At 41.3% G+C, this 11,494-nt stretch overlaps 2 non-coding genes across 2 annotated transcripts; both read left to right on the top strand.

Annotated features, from left to right (window-relative positions):
* The first annotated feature begins 5,567 nt into the window (after window positions 1–5,567).
* On the top strand, window positions 5,568–5,683 carry LOC144892765 (U5 spliceosomal RNA). Its single transcript, XR_013623932.1, has one exon. It is a non-coding gene; the product is annotated as a U5 spliceosomal RNA (small nuclear RNA).
* Window positions 5,684–8,209: 2,526 nt separating this feature from the next.
* On the top strand, window positions 8,210–8,325 carry LOC137430418 (U5 spliceosomal RNA). The gene has a single exon (XR_010985060.2). It is a non-coding gene; the product is annotated as a U5 spliceosomal RNA (small nuclear RNA).
* The last annotated feature ends 3,169 nt before the right edge of the window (window positions 8,326–11,494 follow it).

The raw sequence follows: 11,494 nt of genomic DNA, 5'->3' as shown, positions 1-11,494 counted from the left end.
TACGATTCACTTGAAATCTGAATGGGATATACACATCAGTTAACTGAATTCAACCAACAACTGTTTTTGAGATCAGCATAGGCCAAAAGGTCAACATAGGCCCAAGTTGAACCACTTTTTCAAATTTCTAAAAGCCTCAATTTTCATCCGATTGACTTGAAATTTCAATAGGATTTTCATAGCAGCCAACTGAATTCAACCACCCACTATTTTTGAGGCTAAAAGGATGCTCTACTGAGTGCCATTGCACTTTGTTCTGTTTTGCCAAGTATCGATCTATGAGTGATTTTTCATTTGTTTGTATGTTTGTCTGTCCGCTCACTTATACTTGCCTACAGGTCACAATTTTAAACCGATCCTCACGAAACTTCGCCAAATGGTAGAGTTCGTGGTCCGACAAAATCCTATATGTATTTGAGGTCAAAAGGTCAACATAGGCCAAAGGTCTACAAGTGTGTGTCTACCCTCAGGAGTGCCAGGAAGCACTATCTCTCCTCACTCACGTACGAACTCTCAAACCTGTCTCCTTCCTCCAAATCCTGGTGGCGTCTGGTCAAATCCGTTTCTGGTTTCATCCCCTCCCTTACCTCAAATGGCCACACAGTTGACATCGCACGTGACAAAGCCGAATGCCTCAACTCTGTGTTTGCCTTAAAATCTTTAGTCCCAAACCCATCTCTCTCTGTTCCCACCTTTCCCAGTCGAACCCAACTGGTCCTGGACTCTGTGTCCTTCTCTCCTGACAAGGTGGAGGAGTTTTTGTCTAACCTCGACTCTGATTCTGCAACTGGACCAGACGGCATCAGCCCACGGGTCCTAAAATCCTGCTCTGCCACTCTATCTCACACTCTCTCTGTTCTTTTCACCCTATCTTTTGCTCAAGGTCATCTGCCAGCATCCTGGAAATCAGCAAACATTACCGCTTTACACAAAAAAGGTGCAAAAACAGATCCTTTTAACGACAGACCAATCAGCCTGCTCCCAATTATCAGCAAAGTCATGGAATCCATCATTGCTTCGGATATGAAATCTTTCCTCTTCTCCAATGGCTTGATCTCTGATCATCAATTTGGATTCAGACCAGGTCACTCTACTCTGGACATGCTGCTTCTCCTGTCTCAACAATGGATGGAGGTCCTCAATGCCAAACAGGAAATTAGAGCTGTCTCCCTCGACATATCACATGCCTTCGATACGGTCTGGCACCCAGCTCTGCTCACCAAACTCTACTCCTATGGTATCCATGGAAATCTCCATGCATGGCTTGCGGACTTCCTCTCTGGTCGTAGTCAACGTGTGGCCCTGAATGGATTTCTCTCATCTCCCCTTCCTGTTCAGGCTGGAGTTCCCCAAGGCAGTGTGCTGGGCCCTGTGCTTTTTCTGGTCTTTATCAATGATCTCTCCGACTCTCTGGAAAATCCTCTCTATCTCTTTGCTGATGACTCCACTCTCTGCCGCTCCATTCCTCTTCCCTCAGATCGGCAGTCTGCAGCCTCCTCACTCTCTGAAGACCTGGACAAAATCACAGACTGGTCAAACAAGTGGAACATGTCTTTCAATCCTGACAAATCTCACACTCTTACTATGTCTCTCCGAAAAGATCGACTGGACAACCCTCCCATCTACTTTCTCAACAATCCTCTCCAAGAAGTTCTGTCGCTCAAGCTTTTGGGTCTCACTATCTGCCATGATCTTTCTTGGGAAAACCACATTTCCAAGCTGGCCTGCAAAGCCAGTCGCCGACTGGGCATCCTCCGTCGTGCGAAGTCCTTCCTAGGCACACCTGAGCTCCTCACCACATACAAGGCTTTCATCCGCAGCTCAATGGAATACTGTTCTCCCCTATGGGCTGGTGCTCCTGCCTCACACCTAGCTTGGCTTCACGCTGTTGAAACCAAAGCTTTCAGAATCATTGGAATCTCCCGCGATGAAGCTATCTCTGAGGGCCTTTCACTCACTCACCGCAGGCAGGTAGGTGGTCTTTCTGTCTTCTACCGACTCCTCTCCGGCCTTGCTCCCCCAGCTCTCTCTGTGCTCTGTCCCCCAAATATTCCTACAGGTCGCACAAGATCTGCCAGCAAGCCTCTGATGGTTAAACTGCCAAAATCTCGACTCTCTGCTCACCTTCACTCCTTCATTCCTCTTTTCTCCCGCCTCTGGAACAAACTCCCACACTCCCTTCAATCCCACTCCTCCATCCAGGTCTTTAAAACAGCTGTTCACCACCATCTCTTATCTTCCCCCATCCAAAACCTTGATCTTTTCTACCCCCGCTAATTCACCCCAGATCCACCTTGTTTGAAATTCCAACTTCTTTCCTGGAAGTCCTGGCAGTGTCCATATGTTTTATACCTCTCCCACCGCCCCCTTCCCATGCCCCCCCCCCCAAAGCCCTCGCCCTCTCTCAGATCTCTCGATGTCTCCATGTCTCTCGGTCCCTGCTCTCAAATGTTGTGTTTGTGTCCTTCCCCCTCTCTCCCCATCTTGTCTACCGCTCCCGATGTTATATGTTTTATGTGTCGGTTTGTCTTTCTGTGTGATTAATGTTCGCTCTTTCACGAGCCTCGATCTTGTATACAAAAAAAAAGAAAAAAGAAAAAAAAAAAGGTCAACCACTTTTTTAGAATTTCTAAAATCCTCAATTTTCATCCGATTGACTTGAAATTTGAATCGAATTTACATCTCGGAAAACTGAATTCAACCACCAACTATTTTTAAGGTCAGCATAGGCCAAAGGTCAACCACTTTTTTCGAATTTATAAAATCCTCAATTTTCATCCGATTGACTTGAAATTTGAATCGAATTTACATCTCGGAAAACTGAATTCAACCACCAACTATTTTTAAGGTCAGCATAGGCCAAAGGTCAACCACTTTTTTCGAATTTATAAAATCCTCAATTTTCATCCGATTGAATTGAAATTTGAATACGATTTACATATCGGCTTACTGAATTCAACCACCAACTATTTTTGAGATCAGCTTCGGCCAAAAGGTCAACATAGGCCAAAGGTCAACAACAATATCAAATTTCTAAAATCCTCAATTTTCATCCGATTGACTTTAAATTTGAAGAGGATTTACATATCGGCTAACTGAATTCAACCACCCACTATTTTTGAGATCAGCATAGGCCAAACTCAACATAGGCCAAAAGGTCAGCAACAATTTCAATTTTTCTAAAATCCTCAATTTTCATCCCATTGACTTGGAATTTGAATGGGATTTTCATATCAGTTAACTGAATTCAACCACCAACTATTTTTGAGATCAGCATAAGCCAAAAGCTCAAATTAGGCCAAAGGTAAACAACAATTTCAAATATCTAAAATCCTCAATTTTAATCAGATTGACTTGAAATTTGAATAGGATTTACACATCGGCTAACTGAATTGAACCACTAACTATTTTGAGATCAGCGTAGGTGAAAAGGTCAACATAGGCCAAAGGTCAACAACTTTTTCACATTTCTAAAATCCTCAATTTTCATCCGATTGATTTGAAATTTGAATAAGATTTTCACATCAGCCAAATGAATTTAACCACCAACTATTTTTGAGGTTAAAAGGATGCTCTACTGAGTGCCATTCTACTTTGTTCTGTTTTGCCAAGTGTCGCTCCATGAGTGATTTTTTATTATTCTGTTTGTTTGTCACAAACTATTCTGTTTGTACAGGTTGCAATTCTTAACTGATCGTCATGAAACTTCACCAAGTCGTAGAGGTCGTCACAATTGAGAAGCCGATTGATTTTGAGGTCAAACGATCAACTCAAGGTGAAACTTCTAAAATCATAAATTTTCATTTTTAAAATCGTCAGTTTTCATCCTATTAATCCGAGATTTGATCGATATCATCAATTTTAATTTGGATGAAATGGACAATTTATTGGAGCAATGGCATCCTTTTGGGGGTGGGGGGGTGGATTTTGCGTGCTCTGCATAACGTCTTCTTGTTTTAGTATCTGCCAGTTAATATCAATCAGATCCACCTACTCAGGTACTGATGGCGTATTAATGGGATAGAAAACGTGAACATTTCAGTCTGGTGGAGGTATGCGCTCCATCGAGTCCTGTTCTATCTGCTTGTCAATCGCCTACAGGGTACTACAATATCTTGTCACCTATTGTAAAAGTTGTGACGTTGCCTTTGGAGCTTCATAAAAGAGCTTGATGCACAGCAGCACGACCAAACCACTGATGACCTTAAACAAGCAGTGAAACTTCCTTTTAATCAGACCACTCCAATATACTCCGGGAAATGTCCCACAGAACATGGCGCAGAATTATTCGCTGTAATGACAATGATGGAGCACAAACGGATCCACTGGACACTTGAGGCTTTAGTCACGTGCTGCAAAATGTGTAATAAAGTTACACAGTGTAATAGTGTAATGCAAAATGTGTAATAAAGTTACTCAGTGAAATAGTGTAATGCAAAATGTGTAATGAAATTAACGAGTGCTGCAAATGTATGTGTAATAACTTGTGTAACCATTAAGTGTTGTCAGCTTATATGATAAAAGGCAATGTCACAATCTTTACAAGAGGTGACAAGACATTGTGGCCACCTTATGCAGGTCGTAATTCCATTGTCCGTCATGAAACCTAAACACCTGGTAGAGCTAGTCAAAAGCTTATTGTTTTTGAGGTCAAGAGGTCAACGTTTCATAAAATCGTCAATTTCCGTCCAATTTACTTGAGATTTGAACAGGGTTTGCATATCGTGTGACTGAATTGGTTCCCCCAACCAGAAGCATGAAGCCTATTGTTTTTGAGGTTTAAAAGTCCCAGAGGACCTAAAAGACCCCGAAGACTCAAAATACTCTAAGGACCCAAAAGACCCCCGAGTCCAGTCGGCAGGTATACGACAAGGAGATGAAGACCAATGAAAATTTGGTCCAATGGACCAACGGGCTCCCTAGTACTATGAAATAACGAACTTTGACTACGTGAGGATCTCTCTGGGACTCCTCAAAACTGTAGCAATATGTATTGGAATCAGCATTTGAAAAGTTTTAAGCTGAAGTTGGTAGAACCTGGAGTTCGTGAGTTCCTGCATTGGAACTTGGAGTTCGGGAGTTCGTGAGAAATTCACGGAACGCGTGGGATTTGATAATGCTAAATATATTAACTTACTCAGACTAAAAAATTGGAAACAACAGGGGAATTTTGGAAGTAGTGAGATTCAAGAAATACCTCAAAATGTTTCATTAAAATTATGGAATGATATTGGGATCGTGCTGTGTTGGTGAGATGACTGACATTCGGAATTTTCTTCAAATTGAGCCGGAGCAACTCGAAATAACGTCATTACAATTTGCGCTGTGATTGGCTGCTTCATTTGAACGTGAGGGGAGATCCTGAGAAGGTGTTGATTTTGTATAAATAGTCGTGAAATGAAGAATAAATTCTCCATAAATTCAGAAAGTACTGATGGATTATGATAGCATGCAATATCCTAAATGAGGGAATAATGTAAAATCAATCATTTAGGATGACTTCGGAAACACCATATATGTCAAACCGTGATGTGCACATAAAAGAATGAGAATATACCAAATAAGTCATACTCTGGTTTCTCTTCAATTCGTATAAATCTTTCGCCTTTTACTAAAGATTTCCGTGGAGAGGAACATTCATGAGTGTAAATATTTTTTGATGCCCTGTATTTATATACGGGGCGATCTATAACGAAAAAAAGAGTTATTACGGGCAAAATCGAAGATTTTTCATGTATATTCGGCAATTGCCTTTGTTAATTGGCAGTTTTTTTATATTTTTTTTGCGAAGATGTTGATAAAGTATGTTGCTCACTCTGGTTTGTGTATTTGTCTGTCTGCTCACTTATACTTGCCAACAGGACACAATTTTAAACAGACCTTCAAGAAACGTTACCAAGTTTGTTTTGTGGCCTGACAGTTCGTGGCCTGACAAAATCCTATATATTTTTGGGGTGAAAAGGTCAACCACTTTTTTGAATTTCTAAAATCCTCAGTTTACATCCGACTGACTTGAAGTTTGAATAGGATTTTAAAATCAGCTAATTGAATGCAACCACCAACTATTTTTGAGATCAGCATAGGCCAAAAGGTCAACATAGGCCAAAGGTCAACCACAATCTTAAATTTCTAAAATCCTCAATTTTCATCCGATTGATTTGAAATTTGAATAAGATTTTCACATCAGCCAACTGAATTCAACCACCAACTATTTTTGAGGTTAAAAGGATGCTCTACTGAGTGCCATTCTACTTTGTTCTGTTTTGCCAAGTGTCGCTCTATGAGTGATTTTTTATTATTCAGTTTGTTTGTCACCACTATTCTGTTTGTACAGGTTGCAATTCTTAACCGATCGTCATGAAACTTCACCAAGTTGTAGAGGTCGTCACAATTGAGAAGCCGATTGATTTTGAGGTCAAAAGGTCAACTCAAGGTGAAACTTCTAAAATCATGAATTTTTATTTTAAAAATCGTCACTTTTCATCCTATTAACCCGAGATTTGATCGATATCATCAATTTTAATCTGGATGAAATGGACAATTTATTGGAGCAATGGCATCCTTTTGGGGGGGGGGGGGGGGGGGGTGGATTTTGCGTGCTCTGCATGACGTCTTCTTGTTTTAGTATCTGCCAGATAGTATCAATCAGATCCACCTACTCAGGTACTGATGGCGTATTAATGGGATTTAAAACGTAAACATCCTGTCTAGTGGAGGTATGCGCTCCATCGAGTCCTGTTCTATCTGCTTGTCAATCGCCTACAGGGTACTACAATATCTTGTCACCTATTGTAAAAGTTGTGACGTTGCCTTTGGAGCTTCATAAAAGAGCTTGATGCACAGCAGCACGACCAAACCACTGATGACCTTAAACAAGCAGTGAAACCTCCTTTTAATCAGACTACTCCAATACACTCCGGGAAATGTCCCACAGAACATGGCGCACAATTCTTCGCTGTAATGACAATGAGGGAGCACAAACGGATCCACTGGACACATGAGGCTTTAGTCACGTGCTGCAAAATGTGTAATAAAGTTACTCAGTGAAATAGTGTAATGCAAAATGTGTAATAAAATTAATGAGTGCTGCAAATGTATGTGGTATAACTTGTGTAACCATTCAGTGTTGTCAGCTTATATGATAAAAGGCAATGTCACAATCTTTACAAGAGGTGACAAGACATTGTGGCCACCCTATGCAGGTCGTAATTCCATTGTCCGTCATGAAACCTAAACACCTGGTAGAGCTAGTCAAAAGCTTATTGTTTTTGAGGTCAAGAGGTCAACGTTTCATAAAATCGTCAATTTCCGTCCAATTGACTTGAGATTTGAACAGGGTTTGCATATCGTGTGACTGAATTGGTTCACCCAACCAAAATCTAGAAGCCTATTGTTTTTGAGGTCTAAAAGGCCCAGATGACCCAAAAGTCCCAGAGGACCTAAAAGACCCCGAAGACTCAAAATACTCTAAGGACCCAAAAGACCCCCGAGTCCAGTCGGCAGGTGTGCTACAAGGAGGTGAAGACTAATGAAAATTTGGTCCAATGGACCAACGGGCTCCCTAGTACTATGAAATAACGAACTTTGACGACGTGAGGATCTCTCTGGGACTCCTCCAAACTGTAGCAATATGTATTGGAATCAGCATTTGAAAAGTTTTAAGCTGAAGCTGGCAGAACCTGGAGTTCGTGAGTTCCTGTTTTGGAACTTGGAGTTCGGGAGTTCGTGAGAAATTCACGGAACGCGTGGGATTTGTTCATGGTAAATATATTAACTTACCCAGAGTAAAAAGTTGGAAACAACAGGGGAATTTTGGAAGTAGTGAGATTCAAGAAATACCTCAAAATGTTTCATTAAAATTATGGAATGATATTGGGATCGTGCTGTGTTGGTGAGATGACTGACATTCGGAATTTTCTTCAAATTGAGCCGGAGCAACTCAAAATGACGTCATTACAATTTGCGCTGTGATTGGCTGCTTCATTTGAACGTGAGGGGAGATCCTGAGAAGGTGTTGATTTTGTATAAATAGTCGTGAAATGAAGAATAAATTCTCCATAAATTCAGAAAGTACTGATGGATTATGATAGCATGCAATATCCTAAATGAGGGAATAATGTAAAATCAATCATTTAGGATGACTTCGGAAACACCATATATGTCAAACCGTGATGTGCACATAAAAGAATGAGAATACACCGAATAAGTCATACTCTGGTTTCTCTTCAATTCGTATAAATCTTTCGCCTTTTACTAAAGATTTCCGTGGAGAGGAACATTCATGAGTCTAAATATTTTTTGATGCCCTGTATATATATACGGGGCGATCCATAACGAAAAATAGAGTTATTACTGGCAAAATTGAGGATTTTTCAAGTATATTCGGCAATTGCCTTTGTTGGCAATTTTTTAATATTTTATTTCGCGAATATGTTAATCAAGTATGTTGCTCACTCTGGTTTGTGTGTTTGTCTGTCCGCTCACTTATACTTGCCAACAGGTCACAATTTTAAACTGACCTTCAGGAAACGTTACCAAATGGTAGAGTTTGTGGCTTCACAAAATCCTAAATATTTTTGGGGTCAAAAGGTCGACCACTTTTTTCAAATTTCTAAAATCCTAAATTTTCATCCGATTGACTTGAAATTTGAATAGGATTTACATATCGGCTAACTGAATTCAACCACCAACTATTTTTGAGATCAGCATAGGCCAAAGGTCAACCACTTTTTTGAATTTCTAAAATCCTCAATTTACATCCGATTGACTTGAAATTTGAATTGGATTTACATATCGGTTAACTGAATTCAACCATCAACTATTTTTGAGAACAGCATAGGCCAAAGGTCAACCACTTTTTTGAATTTCTAAAATCCTCAATTTACATCCGACTGACTTCAAGTTTGAAGAGGATTTTTATATCAGCTAATTGAATGCAACCACCAACTATTTTTGAGATCAGCATACGCCAAAAGGTCAACATAGGCCAAAGGTCAACAACAATTTTAAATTTCTAAAATCCTCAATTTTCATCCAATTGACTTGAAATTTGAATAGGATATACATGTCGGCGAATTGAATTCAAGCACCAACTATTTTTGAGATCAGCATCGGCCAAAAGGTCAACATAGGCCAAAGGTCAACAACCATTTCAAATTTCTAAAATCCTCAATTTTCATCCGATTGACTTGAAATTTGAAGAGGATGTACATATCGACGAACTGAATTCAACCACCAACTATTTTTGAGATTACCTTTGACCAAAAGTTCAACATAGGCCAAAGGTCAATCTCTTTTTTCAAATTTCTAAAATCCTCAATTTTCATCCGATTGACTTGAAATTTGAATAGGATTTACATATCGGCTTAATGAATTCAACCACCAACTATTTTTGAGATCAGCGAAGGCCAAAAGAGCAACATAGGCCAAAAGTCAACAACAATTTCAAATTTCTAAAATCCTCAATTTTCATACGATTCACTTGAAATCTGAATGGGATATACACATCAGTTAACTGAATTCAACCAACAACTGTTTTTGAGATCAGCATAGGCCAAAAGGTCAACATAGGCCCAAGTTGAACCACTTTTTCAAATTTCTAAAAGCCTCAATTTTCATCCGATTGACTTGAAATTTCAATAGGATTTTCATAGCAGCCAACTGAATTCAACCACCCACTATTTTTGAGGCTAAAAGGATGCTCTACTGAGTGCCATTGCACTTTGTTCTGTTTTGCCAAGTATCGATCTATGAGTGATTTTTCATTTGTTTGTATGTTTGTCTGTCCGCTCACTTATACTTGCCTACAGGTCACAATTTTAAACCGATCCTCACGAAACTTCGCCAAATGGTAGAGTTCGTGGTCCGACAAAATCCTATATGTATTTGAGGTCAAAAGGTCAACATAGGCCAAAGGTCTACAAGTGTGTGTCTACCCTCAGGAGTGCCAGGAAGCACTATCTCTCCTCACTCACGTACGAACTCTCAAACCTGTCTCCTTCCTCCAAATCCTGGTGGCGTCTGGTCAAATCCGTTTCTGGTTTCATCCCCTCCCTTACCTCAAATGGCCACACAGTTGACATCGCACGTGACAAAGCCGAATGCCTCAACTCTGTGTTTGCCTTAAAATCTTTAGTCCCAAACCCATCTCTCTCTGTTCCCACCTTTCCCAGTCGAACCCAACTGGTCCTGGACTCTGTGTCCTTCTCTCCTGACAAGGTGGAGGAGTTTTTGTCTAACCTCGACTCTGATTCTGCAACTGGACCAGACGGCATCAGCCCACGGGTCCTAAAATCCTGCTCTGCCACTCTATCTCACACTCTCTCTGTTCTTTTCACCCTATCTTTTGCTCAAGGTCATCTGCCAGCATCCTGGAAATCAGCAAACATTACCGCTTTACACAAAAAAGGTGCAAAAACAGATCCTTTTAACGACAGACCAATCAGCCTGCTCCCAATTATCAGCAAAGTCATGGAATCCATCATTGCTTCGGATATGAAATCTTTCCTCTTCTCCAATGGCTTGATCTCTGATCATCAATTTGGATTCAGACCAGGTCACTCTACTCTGGACATGCTGCTTCTCCTGTCTCAACAATGGATGGAGGTCCTCAATGCCAAACAGGAAATTAGAGCTGTCTCCCTCGACATATCACATGCCTTCGATACGGTCTGGCACCCAGCTCTGCTCACCAAACTCTACTCCTATGGTATCCATGGAAATCTCCATGCATGGCTTGCGGACTTCCTCTCTGGTCGTAGTCAACGTGTGGCCCTGAATGGATTTCTCTCATCTCCCCTTCCTGTTCAGGCTGGAGTTCCCCAAGGCAGTGTGCTGGGCCCTGTGCTTTTTCTGGTCTTTATCAATGATCTCTCCGACTCTCTGGAAAATCCTCTCTATCTCTTTGCTGATGACTCCACTCTCTGCCGCTCCATTCCTCTTCCCTCAGATCGGCAGTCTGCAGCCTCCTCACTCTCTGAAGACCTGGACAAAATCACAGACTGGTCAAACAAGTGGAACATGTCTTTCAATCCTGACAAATCTCACACTCTTACTATGTCTCTCCGAAAAGATCGACTGGACAACCCTCCCATCTACTTTCTCAACAATCCTCTCCAAGAAGTTCTGTCGCTCAAGCTTTTGGGTCTCACTATCTGCCATGATCTTTCTTGGGAAAACCACATTTCCAAGCTGGCCTGCAAAGCCAGTCGCCGACTGGGCATCCTCCGTCGTGCGAAGTCCTTCCTAGGCACACCTGAGCTCCTCACCACATACAAGGCTTTCATCCGCAGCTCAATGGAATACTGTTCTCCCCTATGGGCTGGTGCTCCTGCCTCACACCTAGCTTGGCTTCACGCTGTTGAAACCAAAGCTTTCAGAATCATTGGAATCTCCCGCGATGAAGCTATCTCTGAGGGCCTTTCACTCACTCACCGCAGGCAGGTAGGTGGTCTTTCTGTCTTCTACCGACTCCTCTCCGGCCTTGCTCCCCCAG

This window comes from Myxine glutinosa, chromosome 6, assembly GCF_964187855.1.
Source record: "Myxine glutinosa chromosome 6, kmMyxGlut1.1, whole genome shotgun sequence".
In the NCBI taxonomy this organism is placed as follows: domain Eukaryota; kingdom Metazoa; phylum Chordata; class Myxini; order Myxiniformes; family Myxinidae; genus Myxine; species Myxine glutinosa.
This window is presented reverse-complemented; position numbering and strand designations above follow the sequence as displayed.